This window comes from Triticum aestivum, chromosome 1A, assembly GCF_018294505.1.
Source record: "Triticum aestivum cultivar Chinese Spring chromosome 1A, IWGSC CS RefSeq v2.1, whole genome shotgun sequence".
In the NCBI taxonomy this organism is placed as follows: domain Eukaryota; kingdom Viridiplantae; phylum Streptophyta; class Magnoliopsida; order Poales; family Poaceae; genus Triticum; species Triticum aestivum.
Window position 1 is genome coordinate 516,029,887 of NC_057794.1, and position 7,801 is coordinate 516,037,687.

Below are 7,801 nucleotides of genomic sequence, written 5' to 3' on the forward strand. Positions count from 1 at the left end.
TACACGTACATGAACGTCGGCGATGTTGGTGAAGACCAAGTTGATGAAGACCTTGGTGATGACGTGTCAGCGATGGCGTTGCAGCGGTATGTCGACAGTGATGCGTCGCTTGGAGGCGTCCCTCGCGGCGATGAAGTGTCGACACATTGCTGCCGCCTCGTTCATAGATGGACAGCTAGCATCCTCTGACAGATTTGTCTACAAGATGCGACCTCGACAACGGCTAGACCGTGTCACGATGATGGCATCAACCGCGTCATCCACGACGGCACGATTGCATCGACACGACATCACTATAGTCATGACCCTAACACGGCAACACGGTCGTGGGGTGATTTCAGACGGGACACATGGATATTAAAATTTAGATCACACAAAGCTGATGATGTCCTGTCTTACTATAGCAGGGAGGGGACTGAGGCCAACCAAAGTGCAAATGGACAACGTATCAATTTAAGAGAACCTTTAAATTTCTCCCAAGATAAATAGTCAGCCTATCTGGTGGGTGGTGAAGAACCGAACTCCCCGTATCGCTTGTGGCATGTGCACGCCATCAGCCTTGGTCCTTGGCTCTTTTTCCCCCCACGTAGCCTGGAAGATTATTTTTTAAGGGAGGAAGACCTTCAGCCTCTGCAGGCGATCTATGCAGTTATTTTATTAATTATTCATAAAAGATTTTATAAAGAAATACAATAGTAAAATCTGAAGCCACTGTCTAGACAACATCTGTCACTACTCTTATCCAGTTGAAGAAGTGATGCTGATAGTCTGGGCCTAATATCACAGACCTTGCAGCCAAGTCTAACATCTAAGACCTGAGGCCCCAACCTAGCCACTTGCCGGGTCTGGGGCACACACTGGTCCGGCACGCTCTCAGAGGCCGTCGCCGCCAACTGCCACCGCTTCATCTTCAGAGTTGTACTGGCGCATCAACCTTGCTCGGTTTAGCTGTCGTCGACGCCACCACGGCGCCCAATGACACCATCTCCTTGCGCGCAAACAGCTGAGCACATCGCGATCGCCACCGATACACCTTAACACCATGCTACCAAGTACCACCAGCCGTATAGAAGGAAAGGAACACCCAAGTATTTCGCCAAAATAGCACCATGGATAATCTTGATCAGAGCATCAAATGTGAGGCGAAGCTTTGGATTTCAGTGGGTGCGAAGAAATTGGAACATTTATATCGGAAGAGTAACGTATTTGTGTATTGTGGTGTCTTTGTAACTCAAACTCTATTCTCTTCTTAATTAATAGATGAGACGTGTTTTTGTCTCCATTAAAAAAAGTCAGTTTCTGGTTTGCGGTTTCATTTCAAAAAAGAAGAAAAAAAGTCTCTGCTCTATATGTCTCTCAACCTGTGAAGGATCGGAGCTCAAGTCATCTTATGTATGTGCCGGATATGTCCTAGGACATCGTCTTTTCTGGCATGAGCGACACTTTCCTGCCTATCGTGTCAGTAAACTGAAAGGAAATTACATGTGGAAAAGAGTAAACTGCCATGCCGCTTGGCAATCTAGGGAAACATTTAGTTGATTTGTTGTATCATATTAATGACGTTTTGTTCTTGTGAGGAACGTGCACAAGAGTGAAAACAAAAATTCCTGAAATAAATAATAGACGCGGAACAAAAGTACAATCATGACAATTTCTTACTTTATAGAGTGAATTGCAGAAAACATCGACATTGAATGCTAGGTTTGTAGGAACCGCAAATCTACGGAATTATGCCCAAAACCACTAATTTTTTGTCTATTTTTTTGGCAAAAAACACTAGTTGACGGCTTTGATGGTTTTGATGACTATTATGACAGGTGGGTCCCATAAATGATGACATGGCGTAACTGTTCACGAGCTAGACGGCGTTACATGTTTTTTTTTGCCAAAAACTCCTGCCTAAAAAAATCTACAAAACAGCACCCCTCGCTCCCTGCACGCGTGCAGGCCAGCCTCAACTCTGGCCCCGCCGGCGGCAGGCGCCCACACACTCACGTCGCCAGGCCTCCCTCCCTGGGCCGCTGCCGTCGTGTCCAGAGCCGGATCCAGCCACATCGGGCCTCCAACGCTCCGGCCCGGCAATGGATCCGGCGAGAACGCGTCGGCCAGCTCTCGTGGCAGATGTTCCTTCGACATCAGCAAACGAGCTATTCCAGGCGGCGGGGCGACATGGCAACTCGCGCCGATGTGCGACCTGACTCCTCCGCTCCTTCCTCTCCCATCTCTCCTCTTCCCTCCCTGAGCTCCCTCTCTTCTTCCGCAGGTGTCGCCGCCATGGACATCCCTGAGATCACGCCCCTGTGCTGCCCCTCCGCCGTTCTCGACTGGATCCAGGAGTCGGCGCCGCCAGCCCAGCCCCCTTCGCGCCTAGAGCAGCTGCTGAGGAGGGCACTGTCAGTCCACCAGTGAGCGAGAGGCGACGGAGGAGTGATGCGTGCAGGAGCTCGGCGGCTATGGCGACCTGCAGCACCGCCTTGCCATGCGGCCGGCCTCGCAGAGGGCGCCACCTCCAGGCCGAGCGCCGAGGTCGGGTAGCGCACCTCGCTGTGAGGGGTTGTTCCTCGGGCCCAGCCTCTGCCGCCTTTGCTCAGCGTGTCCACGACAGTCGCCTTGAGGATGCCCTTGGGCCGCGGCGACCGGCGGCGAGACCCATTGCCGGCGTGCTGCTGCTCTTCTCGGCTGGGCTGCTTGGGCAGCCCAAATCTATGGATGGAGTGGATTGCTTTTTGCTCTTTGATTGAAGGGTGTCCCTATAAAACTACAGGGCCCCTTTTGTAAATCTAGAAAATCGAGATGCTTAACGCCGTCCCCGTGAACAATTACACCACGTCATCATTTATGGGACCTATCTGTCATAATCGTCATCAAAACGACCAAAGCCGTCAACTAGTGTTTGTTGCAGAAAATTAATGGTTTTGGGCAATATTTCGTAGACTTGTGATTCCTACAAACCTAGCCTTCAATGTCGATGTTTTCTGCAATTCACTCTACTTCACATGTTAATTCATAGGAAAAACATGCATATCTACATGTCTTCCATCATGTAGACGTTGATTCCACTCATGCATACGCCCTCTGGTTGAGAGAGAGGGACAATTACTAACTAATCTTGATCAGTTTTAGATAATTAAGGATGGACAAAACTACCTTTTTTGGGAATCTATTGGGGGTGTATGGAAGCACGTCTCAGAGTGTTTATTGATTCCCTACCAGTGTACGAATACCTGAGTGGGATAACCGGCTAACTGTGGTTGAAGAACTAAAGTCCCAGACACCTTTGCATGGCGTCCTTAAGTAAGGCACCTATCGTCTTCCTTCTTACTTATAGCTCACAAGACTTAGAAATAGTTCTACATATTTTGCTTTCGTTTTTCATGTTTTTGTCTCAGTGGATGAGAGCGGGTATGGGGTGATGAGGACATTGAGTAGCACTATGATGTCTGAATTTGGATGCATGGGGAATTGGAGCATTGCCTATACTACCCGGAGCTCTATGCTTAGTAACTATGTGTTGCCATCCTGCGATTGTGCCCATCTGGTTCGCATTCTTCCTCAGCAGGACTTCTTGCTGCATTCTTCGCATCAGTTTGTGAAAGGCTGAGAATCCCGAAACCCCTCTTATCTGCAATCTGAAGCCTATGTCTCATCTTGTCCAATAGGCTAACTTTACCGGAATATAGACTATATACAACCGCTTGGCTATTTTCTTTTTGTGAATGAACCGCTTGGCAATTTAGGCCAATACTTAATTGATTTCTTGTATTCTTAAGGAAAATTTTCATCCGTAACTCAGCTCATGGACATTCACTCAAAATTAATCATGTCTCGTACTTGTTGTGAGGCATGTGCTCTAGTTGAGGCAGATCTGCCTGCCTCAAAATGCTCCTTGTTGCTTTTCTCATCTATGGAGGTTTAATAAAGGGTGCATGCTTTTGAGTTAAAGGTCAAATCCCCCTATATGGTAATTTCTATTAGTGAATGGAAATCTGAGTCCGATGTCAGGCCAATATATAACCATTGAAGCCAATATGGGTACATGTCACCGGGGTTCCACCACCACTTAACCATCTTTTTAGTTTGTGGGTAGCGGGATCCGTCATCGGCACAACTCAAGATGTTGACTTGGTCTGTGTGAGTGTCTGTGGCATTTTCTCATCTATATTGATTTTGTCTGTCTGAGCTAGCTTCTTTCATCGTCGGCAAGGTGCAGTTCAACGCACTTTGATGGCGGATAGCGTGGGAGGAGCGGTACGATACCGCCTCATCCATGGCAAGCATAATGCCCGTGCTGCTGTGCTCAACCGCGTGCCGGTCTACAACAACTTGTCACTCCTTTGTGAGCTAGCTTGGAGCAGTGAGTTATTGAACCACGCGCCGGATTGGAGCGGCCATTTGCTCCTCCATTCACCCACCTTCAGCCTCGCCCATTGTACTCACGGCCTGGAGCGGCGAGGAAGGTAGACAGCGAGTTGCCTAGCTTGCATCCGGTGGGCTCGGCGGGCCAGCAAGCCAGCGTTTATGCCGAAGAACCCCTCTTCCTGCTCGCCAGATGGCATGGAGAGTGTGGAGAATATGGTGCAAGGAGAAAATGGGGAGCGGAGGTGTGGTGCGGTTCTTGCCCGGCGGCTGGCCTCGTTTAAATAGTGGACGGACGCGAGGAGATAACCGGGGTTGTGTTTATTGCTGGCCGGCTTGTGAACAGACGTGTGGCCGGAGTAGGTTTCTCGGCACCCGCGCAGGTTTAATGAAGGTATGTGGGCAGTAAGTAGCCGTTTGAATGTGTCGAGGAGGTGTCTTCAGCCGGGCTTGCAGCGGGCAGTGCTCTCTCAGCCGGCGCGCCGCTCTCTCTGCCGGCGCGCCTCTTCAATGCCGGTAGTGAGTGGTCGCCTCCGCTTTGATACGACATAAGTGCGTAGCGGTTGCTCTAACAGCGGCATGAATGCGGGTAGCTGGTGTCGAGCGGAAAAGCACCCAGGCGAGGGAGAAGGATTTTAGGTGGGCCAGGGTAACCAAAAGCGATTTGCGGGAAAATGTGCGTCCGGACCGACGGTGGGCCGATACTGGACCGTGTTGAATGGCAAAACACGTCCAGACCGCACGGTCCGAACGGTTGCGTGTGGTTTGAGAGTGCTCTTAGCTCATCTTTGTACAGGCGAATTTGTGATATGTTTGCATCAAAATGTTAAGTCCACATCTTATAGCATTTGTCGTATTCGAGCTGTTTTCATATTTTTTAAACTTCAAAATGCCTGAGCCCGTTCCCCTCAAAAAAAGAAAAATGACTGAACCCGATACGACGTGCACATCCACGCCCATACGTGCCTTTCTACTCTTTTCCTCTTCTTTCCCTCCTCGGTTACTTCAAAATACACGGTTGCAAGAAAAGAAGTAAAAGGAAAAAAGCACCACCAGTCTCACACCCGCATGCACACGCGAGCCGTACGCATCGATGCGAAGCTTTAGCTCTTTCTCTGCCTCTCCTGTTATATTTCTCTCATGCTTTCCAGGCCAAGAAGATTCATGTCCCATGCATATCTGTGCCACGCGGCCATACATGCGACGCAAATCATAAAATACGCCCTTCGGCAAATCTTTGGCTCTTATTGCAAACCACAAAATTTGATTTACATAGGTGCTACTGGCATATAGTGAGCTCATCAGTGGGTTCACTTACTGGCGCAGCAGAGCACTCTGCTTATCTGCGTACATGCTGATAGATAAATACACACACAAACAGAAACAAATTTGGGCAAAATCACCACGGATTCAAAAGAAATCTCGAAAGGATATGCGAAAGGTAGATCGGTCGATCAATCTCGGTCAAAAAAATGACAGATTTTTTTGCGGGAAGATCGCAACTTTTGTACATTACCCCCACTACCAAAATCCACATTGTAGGAGAGCTGATCTCTCCGCCTCAAGCTTCCCCGTCGCAACATTTGCCGATAAGAAGACCGGGTGGGTGGTCGTCATCTCGCCGGTACTAGTCTCTCCGGCGTGGCGCAATCGTGGTCTTCCCGGCACGCCTGAAAGCACAGTTCTATCAGACTTGGAGGTGGCAACCAAAACAGAAGATGCCGATTAGTTAGTGGGCTACTTAATTTTGTTTAGTTTACAGCTTATGTCCCTCTCATGCAGTTATCTGTGAGACCCACTGAGATATTCAGTTATTTTCTGATGAGGCTACATTTGTGCAAACCACATTGCCCAATCATCTAGGTGTGCTGCCTGATTTTAGTTTCCCTAGGTAAATCATCAAAAGCAGGGAGATAAGGTTCTAGTAATGGAATCTTAGGTGTCCCTAATGGGAATGAAGTATGCACCACTGGCACTCTTCTTGTCAGTAAAGCGACTTCGGAAATGATGTGCTTGGCTCAGAGTGTACGCTTGCTTTGTTCCTTTTTATTATTCTGCTCACGAAATGCCAAACCATACCAAGACCTCTTTATTGCAACAACTCATTGGAAATCTTACAATCCACACAGACATATTTTTATCGTAAACAAGAACTACAGATTTCTGTGGCCTTCACCGGGAGAAGAAGCATAAGAACTGTGTTTAAATTTTTCATTGCTATTTTATGCGGCAGAACTTTCAAATCATCTCTAGACTTCTGCTTGTTGTTCACTGCATGACAGCAGAGCCGACAACTGAGCAGAGTCTGTTCCGGAGAAACAAATGATCAGAGTGCTTGTAATTGTAAATAACAACAGAGCAGAGTATCAAGGAGCAGAGTATTTCAGGCCGTGTCATTTATTCAGTTCAGTCGATCAATTTTGATCCACTAGTTAAGAGTCATAAACATTTCAATTTTGATGATGCAAAACTATCTCCCATTTCTTGATGAATGTGCTAGAAAATTATAAACTTTGCCAAAAACAGGAGATATTTCAGGTAGAGAGGCAGAATGCATGCTGCGAAGGAAAACAACATGTGCATGCATATGCATCAAACATGAATCAATCAAAATTTACCTGTTGTGGATAGGGTCTGGCCCCTTGGGAATCCTCCTCTTGCTGCTTCGGTACGCGTCCTCGCCGGCTTGTCCGCCACCTGGCTTCTGCACCGGGGAGCTCTTCGTACTCACTCTGCCACCGGGTTGAGCTGGACCGAAGCCGACGCCAGCACCACTCGTCGTCGCCACCATCACCACAAGAAGGGCAACACACACGAGGAAGATGACGGCCACCACTCGCTTGCAACACGCCGATGCCCCTAGCGACCTATCCGGCCGTCTTCCCATATAGAGAGAGGCCCTCCTCTGCTTCTGAAGTTTCTCCTCCTCGCCACCAGAACCCAAGGAGGCAATGTTGTTTCTCTCTACACAGTGAACGGAACGAACCCAGCAACGACGTCGTTGAGCTACCGGCCACTATATGAAGCTGGTGGGAGCAGTAGAGAAAAGCGAAGGGAGAAGAAGAAGAGGAGGAGAGCACAGCTGCATGATGACAATGACAGTGACAATGGCAAGGCAGGCAGGCGAGATCAAATATGGTGTTATGGAAAGGGGGGTAACCAAAGCATATCACCACCACAAGTGCGCGTCTAATGCGCACTTAGATCGCGCGAAATGCGCCTTTTTACGGACGTGACTTGGAAGAGGAGGGAATCTGTGATCCCTGCCCGCCAAACATTCTTATCCCCCAACCCCAATCCTCTTTTCCTCCGGCCATTGATCGATGCTCGTGGCGCTTTGGCTCGGTTCGCTTTGCTTTGCTTTCTCTTGCTTCTTCGTGGCTTTGTTCTCTCTTCTTTGCGGGGTGAAAGCAAATCAGCTGCCGCGCTTTTGTAGGACCATGCA

At 48.7% G+C, this 7,801-nt stretch overlaps 1 long non-coding RNA gene across 1 annotated transcript; it reads left to right on the forward strand.

The window, feature by feature from the left end:
• Positions 1-1,853: 1,853 nt before the first annotated feature.
• On the forward strand, positions 1,854-2,901 carry LOC123169572 (uncharacterized). Its single transcript, XR_006484890.1, has 2 exons — positions 1,854-2,187; positions 2,264-2,901. It is a non-coding gene; the product is annotated as an uncharacterized lncRNA (long non-coding RNA).
• Positions 2,902-7,801: the final 4,900 nt, after the last annotated feature.